Here is a 7,934-nt window from a genome sequence, read left to right as displayed (position 1 = left end):
TGTGTGCAGTGATGGAGTGTGTGGTATGTCTGTGTGCTGTGCTTCATCTTTATGGAGCATGACATTGACCAAAATGTCTTGGTGCGCTGATGCCTTAAGAGTTCCCTTCACTGGAATTAAGGGGCCAATGCCAACCCCCGAACCCCCCCACCCCACCCAACTTTACACTTGGCACAATGCGGTCAGGCAAGTACCGTTCTCCTGGCAACCTCATATAGTGTATATATATATATATATATATATATACATGCATAATATTTAAATAATTTAAATACAAATTAAAAATAGTAAAATAATAAAACACATCACAAGTGAAGAAAGAGAGACCTCTAGTGGGTACAAAGCAAATTGCATGCGTCAGTCTGACACTGCACAGCAGCTAATAGTCATTATAATCAATGAAGACTAATACAAGATCAATATTTAGTTATTCAGTAGTTTGCAGTGATCATGTATGTGATGTGTGCATGGATGAGAGGGAGAAGTCTCATGTATGTGATGTGTGCATGGATGAGAGGGAGAAGTCTCAGGTATATGATGTGTGCATGGATGAGAGGGAGAAGTCTCATGTATGTGATGTGTGCATGGATGAGAAGGAGAAGTCTCAGGTATATGATGTGTGCATGGATGAGAGGGACAGGTCTCTGATCTCAGAGCTGCATAGCTGTTCCTCCAGGAGTGGTAGTGACATCCAATGTGACAAAAGCTAGTACACGGGTGCATTATATGGTGCACATCATAACATTTGTGCATGAGTTAGGACTGGGTGTGCAAGGAGGAAAGTCCCTGAAGTGTGTACAAGGAGAAAAGAACCGGAAGTGTGTACAAGGAGAAAAGAACCAGAAGGGTGTACAAGGAGGAAAGTCCCAGAAGGGTGTACAAGGAGGAAAGTCCCGGAAGGGTGTACAAGGAGGAAAGTCCCGGAAGGGTGTACAAGGAGGAAAGTCCCAGAAGGGTGTACAAGGAGGAAAGTCCCGGAAGGGTGTACAAGGAGGAGAGTCCCGGAAGGGTGTACAAGGAGGAGAGTCCCGGAAGGGTGTACAAGGAGGGATTCCACTGAATCCCTGAGATGTGTTTACTTTTTATGATATAAGATTCTAAATAACATTACATTTGGACTTTATACGTTCTGCTTCTGGAGCTTTCCTCCATGCACACCACCCAATCCCTACTCGAGCATCACTCCTTCTATGAGATCTGCCTTAGGAGAATCATTCCCCGTACACGGTGGTCACCTTGGCAGGGAACACCTACTGCTTGCAGAGATTCAGGGCCCCCGCGCCATTCTTCTTCTTCACAAACACTGATTTTAGACAGAGATACAATGTTCCATATAATTGCACAATGGCATCCTGTCACCATGGACGGGAATCTCAAAGCCATGCTGATGGGATGTGGAATCCAGGCCAAGAAAAATGGAGGCTGTTTAAGGGAGGCCTTACCCATTATAAGTATAGTGTCCCCAATTATAAATATATCATTCCTAGTTGCTAATTAATTCCTAATTTTAAATATATATATCCGTGTCCATCCGTGACATTTCCCGGCTACTAAATATTCCGCGGTCACCTGTTACTGGGATTATAACAAAGTGGAAGCAACTGGGAACAACAGCAACTCAGTTCTTGTTCCAACATGACTGCACACCAGTGCACAAAGCAAGGTCCATAAAGACATGGATGGGGGAGTTTGCGGTGGAGGAACTTGACTGGCCGCACAGAGTCCTGACCTCAACCCCATAGAACACCTTTGGGATGAATTAGAGTGGAGACTGCGAGCCCGGCCTTCTCCTCCAACATCAGTACCTGACCTCACAAATGGTCCAACATTCCCATAGACACACTCCTAAACCTTGTGGACACCTTCCCAGAAGAGGCGGAGCTGTTATAGCGGCAAAGGGCGGAGCCAACCCAATACGGACTGAGACTGGGATGCCATTAAAGTTCATGTGCATATATATATATATATATATATATACAGCAGGGCTCAAAATTTCAAGTCCTGAGCTACTAGCCAGGCCTTAAGAGTTACTCGCCACCAGTTGCCCCACCTAACCCTAACCCTGCCTCGGCCTTAACTCCGCCCCTAAACCCACCCTCTTAAATTATCTTATAAAATTACACTTTTATATATATAGTAACTCCATAGGTGCTTTCCCCTACTGTATCTTTTTATTGGTGTATGCTGTGTTGGTCTTTATATGTATTTATTGTGCTCTGTATAAAAAAAAAATGTATTTTTGTGTTCTAAAAAGAGCTATGGTTATTATATGCAAATAAAATGTGATTGCAAATGTCAAGTACTCTATGGAGCCAATTCACGGGGTCATTCACCCTATGAATATTTATAAATGTTGGATTTGTACGAATAAGTGCAAAATGAACGTTCTTTCGTTTTTAGTAAGGTTGCACAGATACTAAGTACAGTACTCGGTACAAGTACGAGTACAAGTACAGATACTTTTGAGCTCCAAGACTAGACTAGAGAAAAATTCAAAAATTAGGAGGCAGCTGTCATTTGTAAGGAGCACACGGAGCTCCCGGGATTTGTACATCTCTGTTTTAATGTACGATTTTGTTTTTATAAATAAAGAGATGCACAGATACCAGTTTTGCGAGTACGAGTACTGGTACTTGCCGAGTACTTACAAGTACGAGTACTGATACATTTTTGTTTATTGTCATGTGACAGTTTTTCTAAAACAATACAGACTAATGATTTCAGGACAGTGGTGGAGCGCCAGAGCCCGGTCCCAGCTGCAAATGCTGAAACCCTGGTAGTTCTCATGAAAATGCCAAGTATCGGCACTGGTACTCGAAAAGTATCTGTGCATCCCTAGTTTTTATCTTTACAAATTAAACGTAATTAAGAATGTTATTAATGTCATATACAATTTAATACGGCATTATGGCCACTAGATGGAGACGAAGAGAATAGAAAATAAATACTTGTTTCCTCAGCGCCTCAGCGCCATCAAGTGGTCATAAAGCAATACTGCATTATAAATCACATTAATAACATCCTCAATTACATTTGATTTGTTTCATAGTTACAATAGTCAGATTGAATAAAGACACTCCATCGAGTCTTAAAGAAGAACATTCGTTTTGCATGTATTCGTAGAAAATGAATGCTTATACACAGTGCAAATGTTCAGCCTGCAATTGTTTTATAAATAGACCTCTATTTATTAGAGGTATTCATACAATGCTGACAATTTACGCAGCGCTTTACATAGTTGCACATTCACATCAGTCCTTGCCCCCAATCCAAGGTCCCCACATCACATACAGGGCCAATTTAAGCAGGAGCCAAATAAAACCAACCAGCATGTCTTTGGAGTGTGGAAGGAAACCAGAGCACCCAGAGGAAACCCACCCAAACACAGAACATGCAAAGTCTTTTACAGATAGTGACCCGGCCAGGATTTGAACCAGGGACCCCCGGTGCTGCAAGGCAGAAGCGCTAACCACTACACCACTGTGCTGCCGATAATGTGTTAAAGTGACATTAAAGTTAAAAAATCCCCCCGCCCAATGCTGCTTTGCAGACTTACATTAATTGATGCCCCTTGATCCGATCATCTTCTTCTTTCCAGTAGTTTTCATTCGGTCTCTACGTCAGCGCTGACTGCTGTGTCTTTTTGTTTCCCACGGTGTCTGTCTGACGTGCGATCTCCCGGCTGCCCTGCATTGACTTACGTTGTGTCTCTCCTCTTCTCTTGGGGCGAAGATCCCTTACAGCGCATGCGTCCGACCCCGATCCTACACGGCCGCTCGAGAATTTTTGGATCCTCAGACGAGAGCGAGCGGCGGAGACACAGGTAAAGTAATTACCAATTTGGTAACTTTTTTTATTTTTTTGCCGGCAGTAGATATATCTAAAAACAAAAGTGACTTTAATTCTGCTTTAAAACATCTAAAACAGACAGACAGCGTCTTGTCCTCGTGTAATACAGTTTATTAATCAATGAACATACAAGCTGACATAAAATACTACTCACATGGTAATCACTGAATGAATGGTACAAGGCAGACCCCACACAAAGCTGCCTTGACAGCTGACGCGTTTCGGGGGAATATACCCCCTTCCTCAGCTCTGTTTGTTTTTCACGTTTTGTGAGGAATACTTCCCAGTGGCCTTTTGATGATGGCAGCCTGCAAACGATTTTTGGTGGAGAATATCATTGGGAGTCTGCTGAGCGCTGTGGTGTGCATTTTTCTGTTAATTCGACTTTAAGCAAACTCATGAGACACATACTCACTTGGTGGACTTGGTTTATAAATCTTCTGCCCGGCGTATAGCTGGGTGAATGCAGCGCGCACATCATCACTGCCACTAGATGGAGCCGAGGAGCATAGGAAATTAGTATGCTCATTAGCACCATCTAGTGGCAGTGATGATGTGTGAATGGCAGTCGCCCAGCTATACGCCTGGTGGAAGATTTATAAGTCAGTCCCTAAGTGTGACTCTAACTGCAATAAAAGGCTTTATATTACAATGTAAAGAGAGGGAGGGAGAGAGAGAGAGAGAGAGAGAGAGAGAGAGAGAGAGAGGAAGGGAGAAATATACCAAATGTTCCTGTCCATTCATAACTTGTGGAGATAGTATGCTTACTATATCCACAATCATGAATGAACAGGAAGTGATGTAGAGCACTTCCTGTTCATTCATAATTGTGGACAGAGAGAGAGAGAGAGATGGGGGTGGGAGGGAGAGAGTGAGCGAGAGAGAGTGAGAGGGAGGGAGAGAGACAGAGAGAGAGCGACAGAGAGAGAGAGGCAGAGAGAGGGAGGGAGAGAGAGAGAGAGAGAGAGAGGGAGAGAGGGAGAGAGAGAGAGAGGGAGAGAGAGAGGGAGAGAGAGAGAGAGGAAAAGAGAGAGGGAGAGAGAGAGGGAGAGAGAGAGGGAGAGGGAGAGAGAGAGAGAGTCAAAAACTTCACTTATTGTACAGAGCATACATTAAAAATAGATTCTCACACAGAGCATGTATTAAAAATAGATTGTTACACGGAATGTGTATTAAAAATAGACTGCACTCCCACATATAGCGGCACTAAAAGGTATGAAAATCAGCCACAAGAATATCAGAAAATTCTACCTTTCACATCCTCTGTCTTCTTCATTTCCATGATTAAATCCATCAGATAGGTATAAACATCTTAGTTCCTACTGAACAAGGCAATTATTTATTCATTTTTTGAAAACCAACCCTATCATGAACGATGCACACATTCCAACAAATTATACATTGAAAGAGTAACAATAAACATTATAAGGAAATATCATGAATACATATAAATAGACATATAAGTACATTACTGTGTTACCTGCTTTCAGGATGCTTCTCATTCTACTTACATTGCTACCCCCACTGCTGTTAAGAAAAAAGCCATTGAGACCCCCTATACAGATCTTTAGTTATCACTAGGGGGATCCCCAGCATGACGAAGGAGGTCCTGAGTCCTCTATATAGATCTTTATTATCACTAGTGGGATCCCCAGCAGGAGGAAGGAGGACCTGGTTCCTCTATATAGATCTTTAGTTATCACTAGTGGGATCTCCAGCAGGAGGAAGGAGGACCTGGTTCCTCTATATAGATCTTTAGTCATCACTAGAGGGGTCCCCAGCAAGATGAAGGAGGTCCTGATCCTTCTATATAGATCTTTAGTCATCACTAGAGGGGTCCCCAGCAAGATGAAGGAGGTCCTGATCCTTCTATATAGATCTTTAGTCATCACTAGAGGGGTCCCCAGCAAGATGAAGGAGGTCCTGATTCCTCTATATAGATCTTTAGTCATCACTAGAGGGGTCCCCAGCAAGATGAAGGAGGTCCTGATCCTTCTATATAGATCTTTATTATCACTAGAGGGATCCCCAGCAGGAGGAAGAAGGTCCTGATCCCTCTATATAGATCTTTATTATCACTAGAGAGATCCTCAGCAGGAGGAAGGAGGTCCTGATTCCTCTATATAGATCTTTATTATCACTAGAGGGATCCTAGCAGGAGGAAGAAGGTCCTGATTCTCCAAAATAGATCTTTAGTCATCACTAGAGGGGTCAGAGGGAGTACAGACAAGCTGTGTGTCATCACCCTCCTGAAACTCCAACCAGCAAGCTCAGGGAGTCAGACTGACCACACCAACACAGATCTGTTGCCCTGCTTGGCGTGTACATGCTGATATAAGATGGGAAGGGAAATGGTGGGATAACTGGGTATTTTGCAGGAAAAGACTGAGAGCTGACACCTGAGGCAAGCTTAAGAGGAAAATGTACTAACCCTCCATTGCATATGTTGTAGATAAACTTTAAGACCCCATTCACACTCGAACGATTAGTCACACGTTTCCCAAAGCGTGACAACACTCCCCATGAAACTACCCATTATATTCAATAGAGCTCATTCACACCTGAGCATCGTGCTGCTGCTTGTCGCACAAAAAAATGTACATGAGGTTTTGTGCCCCATAGGCCTCAATCAGAGCACCTACAGAGCTCAACAGGTCTCCTCCTCCTAACATCCCCAGGCAAAATGGAGGCGTTAGAGGTGTCTCTGCTGGATGTGGAGGCTTTCATTGCCTAGTGAGAACCCACAAGGGAGGGCTCTGATGTAAAAGTTGATGTGAAGGGGGGCTCATGATGAGAAGGGGGGCTCCTGATGTGAATGGGTGCTATTGATGTGAAGGGGGGCTCTTGATAGAAGGGGGGATGGGCTGATGTAAAAGGGGGGCTTGTGATGTGAAGGGGGCATCTGATTTGAAGTGGAGGCTCCTGATGTGAAGGGGGGGCTCCTGATAGGAAGGGGGGCACTGATGTGAAGTGGGGGGCTTCTGATATGAAGAGAGGCTCCTGATGGGAAGGGGGGCCCTGATGTGAAGTGGGAACTCGTGATGGGAAGGGGTCATTCCTGATGTAAAAGGAGCCTTCTGATGTGAAGAAGTGGGCTCCTGATGTGAAGCGGGAGCTCCTTATGTAAAGCAAGTCTCCTGATGTGAAGGGGAGCTCCGGATGTGAAGGGTACTCTTGATGTGAAGGGGGAGGCTCTCATGTGAAGGAGGCTCCTGATGGGAAGGGGGGCTCTGATGTAAAGGGAGGCTCCTGATATAAAGTGGGGCTCTTGATGTGAAGGGAGAAAGGGAGGCTCCTGATAAGAAGGGGGGCTTCTGATGGGAAGGGGGCGTTCCTGCTGTAAAAGGAGCCTCCTAATGTGAGGGGGAGCTCTTAATGTGAAGGAGGCGCTCATGATGGGAAGGGGGGGGCCCTGATGTGAAGTGGGGGCTTCTGATGTGCAGGGGGGCTTCTGATGTGAAGGAAGGTTTCTGATGTGAAGGAGGGTTTCTAATGTGACAGGGGGGCTCTGATATGAAGGGGCTCCTGATGTAAAGAGGGTCCCTGATGTGAAGAAGGGGCTCCAAGTGGGAAGGGGGGCTCCTGATATAAATGAAGAATCTGATGTAAAAATTAGGATTTTGATATAAAAAGTTGGTGGGGGGGCGCTTTCCATGATATGAAGGAGCATTACATTTTAAAGTGTGCTGGGGCACTTTACATTGAGAAACTCCAATGTAGACTACAAGCGGCCGTGCCGACACACATTTCACAGACACAGGCCACCACTGTCACTATCAGGAAGCCGTTGCATAGCAGCCGACGCCGGAGCCATTCCATGTAGACAGGAAGTGACTGAAAGAGGAGATCAGCAGAACTGAAAATGCCAAAAATTGTTACAATTGCAATTGTTTCTGCTACCCTTAGCTCACCCAGTCCAGGTTCAGATCCACTTTGATCACTATGATCATCAATAATGAGATACTAAAGAATATAAAACCCTCATAACATACACGATGTAACATTCCTGGAGATTCATTTTCTCCAACATGTCGTTCGTTACCGCTAAATGCAGCGCAATAAAAAAAATGGAAGGGGGGGGGGGG

This window comes from Nanorana parkeri, unplaced genomic scaffold (genome assembly GCF_000935625.1).
Source record: "Nanorana parkeri isolate BGI_ZX_2015 unplaced genomic scaffold, ASM93562v1 scaffold81, whole genome shotgun sequence".
NCBI classification, from domain to species: Eukaryota; Metazoa; Chordata; class Amphibia; order Anura; family Dicroglossidae; genus Nanorana; species Nanorana parkeri.
This window is presented reverse-complemented; position numbering follows the sequence as displayed.